The sequence below is a fragment of the Mastomys coucha genome, chromosome X (assembly GCF_008632895.1).
Source record: "Mastomys coucha isolate ucsf_1 chromosome X, UCSF_Mcou_1, whole genome shotgun sequence".
Taxonomy (NCBI): Eukaryota; Metazoa; Chordata; class Mammalia; order Rodentia; family Muridae; genus Mastomys; species Mastomys coucha.
In genome coordinates this window covers 7,998,549-8,008,664 of record NC_045030.1, presented here as the reverse complement: position 1 = coordinate 8,008,664, position 10,116 = coordinate 7,998,549, and the positions used below count along the sequence as shown (strand labels likewise).

The 10,116-nt window shown below is 36.3% G+C and overlaps 1 protein-coding gene across 1 annotated transcript in view; it reads left to right on the top strand.

Annotated features, from left to right (window-relative positions):
* Positions 1-10,116, top strand: part of Cask (calcium/calmodulin dependent serine protein kinase) — a 340,530-nt gene that overhangs the window by 97,225 nt on the left and 233,189 nt on the right. The gene's annotated exons all lie outside the window — the stretch shown is intronic.

The following is a 10,116-nucleotide window of genomic DNA, read 5'->3' as shown; positions in this document are numbered from 1 at the left end:
GAGAGAAACTTGAAGAAATCCCACTAAAATCAGGGACTAGACAAGGCTGCCCACTCTCTCCCTACCTAATCAGTATTGTACTTGAAGTCCTAGCCAGAGTAATTAGACAACAAAAGGAGATCAAAGGGATACGAATTGTAAAGGAAGAAGTCAAATTATCACTATTTGCTGATGATACGATAGTATACTTAAGTGACCCCAAAGATTCCACCAGAGAGCCCCTAAACCTGAAGATGACAATTCTAAGTGTCAGTGAAGATATAAAACTATCAAGAGCTCTTCTAGTACAGGAATAAATTTGTAAACTGGAAATATCTACCAAAGCTGACATGCATACCTAATATCCTTATGATTAGCATTTCTATTCCTTAGGTGTACACTAAATAGTAATACTTAAACATGTATACACCAAAAAATAAAAATAAAAATGTGCAAGTGTCATTTTAGTAGAATTCTTCATGATAGTCTAAATTAGAAACATCCCATGTTCCAAAAAGAATAATACAGAAAAGTATTTTGTCTTCATATAGTGAAATAGTTAAAAGAAACTAGATATATATTTGTTACATACAAAATATAGACCACTCCCACAGCATAATACATAAAAGAAACCAGGCATAAAGGACTAATCACTCTGGGCTGGGACGATGGCTCAGCAGATAAAAGTGCCAAGCTGCATAAACCTGATGACCTGAGTTGAATCACCTGAACCCATATAAGAAAGCAAATTTCTCACTCTTTTGTAATCCTAGTACTCCTACTGTATATAGTACAGAAGGCTGAGGCAGGATACTTGCCAGGAAGCTCAGATGCCAGCTGGCTTGGGGTATTCAGCCCAGTAGCAGAAACAAGAGAGACTCTGCATCAATAAGATGGAAGGCAAGAACCAGCTCCCTAAAGTTCTCTTCCAACTTTCACATGCATGCCATGACACACATACCTCAACACACACACACACACACACACTCACACACACACACACACGTACACATAAAATAAAGCCCTACTCACTATCTGGCCACATTTATTTAAAATACAAAAGTACTGTGAGTAATCTTATGTTTGAATTCAAACTGAGAGAAGATAGTGGCTGGTGGTGGAAAGTAGGGCTACGAAGATAGAGTTCAGTGAACATTCAGCAGGCCATACTCGTCTAAGTTATATACAATGAATGAATGAGCACTGTTCTAACAAGAGACTGGAACAATTTTAATATGTTATTTTGTCCATTTCTGTGGTAAAGATGAACTCTTTAGATATTTACATTTTAAATACAGGAGTTTTATTTGTTCCTAAAAGTCTTCTAGTTTTGTGCTTATTAGATAACCATTCTGCAGAATACTAGTAATGACTCAGGTGTGTACAAATACGTACATAGCATAGAGAAATGTAAGTGTGATAATCTAGGTAGAAGATTGTCATATCAATAGTAAATATAAAGGAAAAATTACTCAGGACACTAGTAAATCTGATTTGTTATCTTCATTGGATACTTAGAAAATGATGGCAAGTCATTTGATTCAATTATAAAAATTTTATCTACAATGATAACATAGTATCATTTCTGAAATGTTTAGAAAATAATTTTCCTAGTCTATTTCAAGTGGCCTTGTATTTTATGTGCTATTAGCCTTTATCTTGGCTTGCTTAAATTTCTTCCCCATCAATGTGTGGTAAATTGCTTCTGTTCTGTGTTATACTTCAGAAATGACTGCCAGCAGTTTAACATTACTATTTCTGGAATGATTGCCAAATTACTCATTATTGAGTATAAAGTTAGTAAGCAGTGTTGGCTCTTGAAGAAGCTCTGCCACTTTGTCTCTATAATTTGTACATATTTTTAACACTTTGGATATGTGAATGAAGGTGTTACAAAGTATCTGCGATCTCCAACATAATTGTCTGCTTGCTCAATCCTGTTGCTTAAGCTTTAGAAACATTTTTTATTGTTTCTAAAAATATTTTTAAAGATTTTATCCATGAGAACTTGTGTTTACATCATTTCTACCCTACCTTCTCCGCCTCCAACTCCGATGTCTTCCTACTTGTTTTTAAGTTCATGACCTTTGTGTCTGTGTATGTGTGTTTGTGTGCATGCATGTGTACATATACATACAAGAGAGAGAGGTGGGGGGAGAGCCTGCTCAGTCAGTTTCATTTTAATGTGATCATCTTGTCCCCTGATATTTGAAAATTCTTTTCTTATTCATGGAGATTAAGTAAGTGACATTTCTATCCTGTTGAGTTCTTATCAAATCCAAGGAAAAGTTTAAAGTTGTTTAGTTCTAAGGGGATTATAACTGAAAAACTTTAGTTTTACTTTTAGGTCCAGGAAACCTGAGAAGAGCTGAAGTCAAATATTCCAAATTTGTCTGTACATTATGACCTCAGCTTTCATGAGGATGATGATACTGTCCTCACAAAGCTGTCACTAAGATTAAGAATAAGGATGTTTGAAGTTCTTCAACTTACTGCATATCATATAGTATAGGTAATGTGTAATTTCCTGTCCTTTGTTTCAGCAATGTATTATCAATTAATTTTGGAGTTACCTTAATCTTAGCAACATCAATCTCATCTCTATAATTTCTGTTTGCTTATTTTAATTACTCTGTTTTCTTTCTTCCCAAATAAAACAATGAGTTTTTGTAAGCAATGAGAAGATAAAAAATTGTTCTAATACTGTTACAAAATGTCCAAAAATATCTTAAATTAAAAAAATCAAAGATACTCATGGATATTAATGTTTCCTTTCAAACGCTCTGTCAGCAGAACAGCTAATAAAATTAATTTTCTACTTTCCAAGTCTGACATATTAAAGACAGCCGACTTGGGAGAGGGAGCTTGAGTCTGCTACAAGTATGTAAATACTTGTGACTCTCCCAAAATTTATAGTTGAATTCTGATCCTGAAGGATTAGGAGGTAGGGCTTTGGGGGGGTCACTAAATCACAGATACAAAGCCTCCACAAATAGGATTAGTGTTCTTTTTAAGGAGGCTCCAAACTCAGTTTCTTCCCTTACCAAATGAATATGATACAAGAATGTGATTGTGCAGAACAACTAGGATGTAATATATAATTATATAAGGTAATGGCACTAAGAAGACATACTGCACACAAATACCAAGCTCTTTGCTAAGAGATTGCTTTATTGTTATCTCACTTCTCTCAGAAACCTGGTTTGTTGTGCCCAGTTGACAAGAGTGGAAAGTGGAGCTTTCAAATGGAAATAACTTACCTAGCTGGCATAAAAGGCCAGAATTGGAACACAGTTTAATGTGAGATGTCACTCAAAAACTTTCTAGTCTTAAATCATCATGCTATAGAATATAAAATTAGGATATAGATGGCAAAAGTAAAGAACAAATATTCAAATTTGTTCTCGAATATGTTCAAATATTCAAATTCAATATTCAAAGAACAAAATATGGAATCTTCTGTAAGGCAATACAAATTTAAAATTTATTGAATCATATAATGATTTTCAATTAAGTAAAATTGGTGCTTATGAGCATGAGATGAGTAAAAGATTTCTACTAAATGAAAACTAATTGAGTTTATATTAAAATATTTCTGACATGAGGCCTGTGAGATAGCTCAACAGGTAAAGGTACTTGTCACCAAGCATAATGATTAAATAGTAATAATAATAATATAAATTGTTGTTACTTAGTAAAATATTATTTAGTAATATTAGTACTATTATTTAGAAAAATGATATAATGTATTTTAATGTAAAGACATATTTTGAGTGAAAATTTGCAATTATTAGACAATGCATACACATAAATGTGAGATTTCAAAACTAAAAGTCCAAGTGGTGTGGTAGATAATAAGGAAAATGATCTACAGGCAGTTTCTTTTCCACTCTAATTTATTTACCTGAAAAGTCACAACTTTTTGGTATTGAAGAAGAGAATATATAGATCTCATCTCTGCATGGGAAAGATAAAAATCTCTGGCTGTCATACCAAGTACATCTAAAAATTATATATATGTATATATATATATATATACATATATATTATAGTATTTTCTGATATTTTTTCTTTTTATTGGATATTTTCTTTATTTACATTTCAAATGATATCCCCTTTCCTGGTTTCCCCTCCAAAAACCCCCTATCCCATCCTCCCTCCCCCGCTCACCAACCCACCCTCTTCCTCTCCTGCTTCCTGGCCCTGGCATTCCCCTACACTGGACCATAGAACCTTCACAGGACCAAGGGCTTCTCCTCCCACTGATGACCGACTAGGCCATCCTCTGCTACATATGCTGCCGGAGCCATGAGTCCCACCATGTGTACTCTTTGGTTGGTGGTTTAGTCCCTGGGCTTTGGGGGTACTGGTTGGTTCATATTGTTGTTCCTCATATGGGGCTACAAACCCTTCAGCTTCTTGGGTCCTTTCTCTAGCTCCTTCATTGGGGACCCTGTACTCAGTCCAATGGATGGCTGTGAGCCTCTACTTTTATATTAGTCGGGTACTGTCAGATCCTCTCAGGAGACAGCTATATTAGGCTCCTGTCAGCAAGCACTTGTTGGCATCCACAATAGTGTCTGGGTTTGGTGACTGTATGTGGGATGGATCCCCAGGTGGGGGCAGTTTCCTTCAGTCTCTGCTCCACACTTTGTCTCTGTATTTCCTCCCATGGATATTTTGTTCCCCCTTCTAAGAAGGACCAGAGTATCCATACTTTGGCCTTCCTTCTTCATTTGATCTGTGAATTGTATCTTGGCTATTCTTCTGGGCTAATATTCACCTACAAGTGAGTGCATACCATGTGTATTCTTTTGTGATTGGGTTACCTCACTACATATATATACATATATATATATATATATATATATATATATATATATATATGCATTGATGTTTGGCCTTTGTGAATATGTGTGAGGGTGTCAGATCCTCTGAAACTGGAGCTATAGATAGTTGTAAGCTGCCATGTGGGTACTGAGAATTGAACCCAGGTCCTAAAGTAGTGCTAGTGCTCTTAACTGCTGGGCCATCTCTCCAGCCCCTACCAATTGCATTTTTAAACTTAAGAGTGTTAGTTTGATGTTTCAGTGAGGTCTTAGTTAGTTCTTGGTTCTTACTCCAGCCCAAAGCAGTAAGCAGCAGATGTTCTGAATTGAAGAAGATAAGTATGACAAGAGTGAATAATTTGTCTCCGAATCAGAGACTAAAATAGGGATATATTGTGCTCGGCAATTAGACACTAAAATCTTGTCTAGCACTGTTCATTAAAATGGAATTTTTAATAGTTTTGTAATCAAAAGATAATTTATTTTAAGCAGATTGTTTTTATATGCCTTTTAGCATGGATTTTAAGACTATTATAAGGAAATAGATGGTGATTGCCTTTTGAACTGTAAAACACTTCTCAGTTTTTGTAAATGGTTTAGGTTCACCAAAAAACCTGTAAGGATACATCTTTAGTGATAGACTAGCCTGGAAGTCAACATGTCATTCTTTTGTAAAAAACGGGTTAGATTTGAGTCCAAAGCTAGTTTGGTGTGATCACAATAGACACAGTAGATCACAACAGATGTGTGTGGTTTAGCTGAAAAAAATCATGGAAGAAAGTGTACTTGCAATTGTTACTTTCATAATGTATTTTTAAATGTTTGATTCTAAAACAAGGAAAAATTCTAAGGACATTCTCTTTCTGTTTGTAACCACTTTGATATCTATAGTTTCAGGAATTCAAAGAATTTGCTGAATACTTCTATCATTTTAATTGGTTAACCCCAAGGTGCATAGTCCCTTCCAGAGACAGAGGCTAAATAGCAAGTATTTAAACAGGCAAAGTTTAGTATTTAGTATTATGAATTATTGCCTCCTGTAGTATGGGCTAGTAAGAATTCTACAACTCGGACAAATAAATATAGGACTAGCAAGCATAAGGACTAGCCACTACTCCAAGGGCTGAAGTGGAAGCGTCAGGCAGGGGTTTGGCCAATCTCCCAGTACCACTGAAATTCCGGCCTTGTTGGAGAAAGCATATGGTAACTAACTGGACCACAGGTTTGCTGAGATATTCTGCTGGTAGGAAACAATGGGAATCTGCCTTCTAGAGTTTAAAGGAAGCTGTCCTTAGAGATAAGCCCACCTCTGAATGTGCAGAAAACTGACTAAAGATGTGCCTGAGGAAGCTGGTCACAGAGTACTCTGCTGGCAGTACTCTGCTGCAAAGCCACCTCAAGAGGGTTCTGAGAGAAGTTGCTTATGGACAGCTGCCACATGCTGAGCACTGAAAATAAACTATACACACCAGGGAGCCTTAAGAGAAAAGGACTGGAACCTGAGAGCAAAATGCTTCAGCTTTAGTGTCCCTCCAATGCCCTCTGTTGGCAAACCTTAATGTTGGGTCAGCTATAAAAGCAATGATTCCAGCTTCAGTGGTGCAAAGCAGTAAATAATGGTTCAGAGACTGAATTCATAAGTAGTGTAAGGGCATGAAACTTTTCTGGATATAGTGGAGGTTTCATTGTATTGTAGTTTTTGAGACAGAATCTCATTCTGAAGCTCAGGCTGGCCTTAGACTCACTCCTATCTTGCCCTCCAGAGTGTTGGGGTTGCAGGTATATGCCACCATGCTTAGTTGAATATAGTGAGGGTTTTTATTGTTAGCTTCTAACATAGCATACAAATTATTGGGTTTCATTATGAGGCTTTCTTGTATACTTTGTTATTCATTCCCTCTTTCCTGCCCTACCCTATCCCCTTGTCTCCCTCTCAATAGTCCCTTCTCCCTGTAGATATCTTTTCTTCTTAACATTTTGTCCCATTACCTTACCTTACTTTTTCTGGTTTTACCTCCCCCTTAAGATTTTTTTCCCCTGTGAGGGCACCCTTTCTAGTTTCATGACCTGTACCCACACAGATGGGATAGCTTAATACCATATTGTATCTAGACCCCATCTGTAATACTTGGCAGTATTTTCATTTTATTTTGCTTTCTTTTCCTTATTTCCCTTAAATGATTAATGACTAAATAGCATAGCATATCCACAGTAGAAATGTTAGTGTTGATGATTATCAATCTGGGAAAATTCAGTTTTTGAAGTAAAATTTTACCAAAAACATGCATATAAATAAACCCATGATTTGATTCAGAATATTGTGTTAGTCCACATTGTGCATTTAGACTTGTTGCAGTAGGGTTTCATAAATCTTGCATAGAGAGTTTCTGTAAAATAATATGAATAACCAAGTGAGTTTGGGTGAGAATGCTATTGGCCTATATATTAAAGTAAAAGCCAGAATTTCTCTCTGAAAAATCAAAGGATATTAAAGAAGAGTATGAAGAATTAGGTATGATTCAATGGATTTCTTTAATAGTGTGTCACATAAATGCCAACCAACACATTGTGGAGTAGTACACTAATAATGTGTCCTGTAGGCCAGTTTATTCTGGTGAACTTCTAAAATATAAATGTTTTTATTTTGATATAAAAGTTAGGTCCAAGTTCTGAGCAAAAGATGAAATAAGAAAACAATGGAGTGGGGGGATACCAGGATCCTGAGGAACACCTCCATTTATAAAGGGCTAGGCAGAGACAGACTTACCCAAAGACACCTGGAGAGTTATCCTCTGAGAATGCTGTCATCAATGCTGAGAGATAACCCATTTCTCTGCTGTCAGAAATGGGTTAGAAACCAATTGATAGAATAACTGTGATGTCAGTATGGGCTGACAAAGGGCTTTGTCAGTATGGAAATCAGTGGGAGCCTTGGCCAGCTCGTTTTCAGTCCTCTGGTAAGCTAGCAGCCAGATTGCAGTAGGCTGAGGAAGGAGTACACAGAGAGGAAATAAATACAGAATAATTTTTGAGAGAAGAAAATTGCTCTGGAGGTACTCCAGAGATTTTCTAGAGAGGGAAGACCAGAGACATGTGTAACAGGGGTGTTCCATCCTGGCTTAAGATATGGGTAGCAGTTCCATAGGACATCATATAACAGAATATGGGGGCTGTAAAAATTTGGCAACAGGAAACAGTTTCTGAACATGCAATAAACAAAACTTGATTCAAAAGCAAATGCATGCTGAATTTGAAATTCATAGCAGCATGCAACTGTGTTACGTCATGTGATGTCACTGCTGCCTTGCTTCTGAACCCACAGTGAATACACACTTTCCACCTCATATTCTGTCACATGATCTAACACCAAAAAACATTCAGCACACATTCCAGACTATTGTATGCTACAGCCTAGTGTTTTGTTGTACATAAAAAGGGTTTGACTTTTATAGAAATAGAATAATGGCTTAATTATAGAAAAAAAGCAATATTGTCCTACCATTGATCTTTAGCATATAAATATCAAATATCATTGAATTGTTTTTATATGTTTGATTTTTTTTTTACATTATTGTTTGAATTGCTGACTTTGCTTTTATTTTCTAGAAATCATTAAATGAATTTGGCTTTCAATAAGAACATAATTTCCAGCAATTTCTGAAATAGTCCTATGTATATTTCTGCCATTTTTGTAGTACATATTTATGCAAAGAGTCATTCTCAGCATTGACAATTATAAAATCAAAATAATGATGAACTCTTGAAAGCAAAGATTCTTTCCGTCCTGAAGTATCAAATATCCAACTAGAATTTAATTCTTTGCAAATAAACAAGCGTATTTCTCTCATTATTATGCAAATTTGCTTTAATCTTTAATCAATAGTAAAATTATATGAGTGCAGAAGAATTATTTTATAGCTTCTTTATGATTTGCTTATCAGTAAATACTTGATTTTTATATACCTATATACCCAAGGTTGAATACAAAATTCCTGGGCAAAAAGGGGTTGCAAATAGAAAATGTTTAGAAGCTTTATCTAAGAAGAGGAACAGTGCGTGTGGGAGGGGTAGAGATTAAGGTGGGGTGGGGGTGAGCGTAAGTATTGCTTGGAGGTAGAATCTAGTAGGAAAGAGTAAGAAAGCATGACTGATAGAGTGATTTTTGAGACCAAACAGCTGGACGGAGGGTGTCCCTTGACATAAATAAGAAGCTGTCCTTGTTAACTTTAACTGTTAATTGGACATAGCCTAGCACAGTGGTTCTCAACTTTCCTAATGCAGCAACTTTAATACAGTTCATGTTGTGGTACCCCAGCCATAAAATTATGTTGTTGCTACTTTATAACTGCAAATTTTCTACTGTTATGAATCATAACATAAATGTCTGACCCACATTTCACTCTGGCCTAGAGTAACCTGAGGACATTTCAGTTGAGAGATTGCCTGATCAGATTGTCCTGTCAGCATGTCTATGGGGTATTGTTTTGATTTCTAGTTGATGTAAAAGGGCCCACCCATCAGTGAGCAGTGCTGTTTGCTTGGTAGGTAGTCCTTGGCTGTATAAGAAAGTTAGCTAAGCATCCACCTGAACAAGCCAGCAAACAGCCTTTCCTCCATGAATTCCAATTCAAGTTCCTGCTTGAGTTCCTGCCCTCACTTCCATCAATAGTGGATTGTAACCAGTGAACTGAAATAAACCCTTTCCTCCCCTCAGTTGCTATTGGTCATCTTGTTTATCACAGTAACAAAAAAGAAAGTAGAACAGAAGCTGAAGGAGGAGGAGCCACAGTGATGTTGGTAAAATGGGAAGCATGGCGGTGGATAGGAGAGATAGGAAGGATCATAACAGCACTTTAGGAAAACGGAATGAAGGTAAGAGGGGAAGATTGCTAGGCCTCCTCAAGGGGACAGTTACTACAGACTTCTTGCCCTTTGGTCATTAAGAAATTGCCAAATTATTTCCCATGGTGGTTGTACTATTTTACTTTACTACCAATGATAATAACAATAACATGTGAGAGTTACAGCTACTCTATATCACTGCCAGTGCTTGACATTGTCATCTTTTTCAATTTTAGCCATTCTAAGGGTGTGTCATGGAAGTTCATGTGGCTTTTAATTTGTATTTACCTGATGACTACATATGTTTCTGCTTAAGGAAAAATAGTAGTAGTAGTACTAGTAATAGTACTACACACACTGTAGTACTGTATGTGCATGTAAAGGGGGAGGTACATCTTCATTGTATTGTTACAGTAACTCATATTCTCGGTACTTGTTCTTTGTCAAGTATACATATTACAACTTT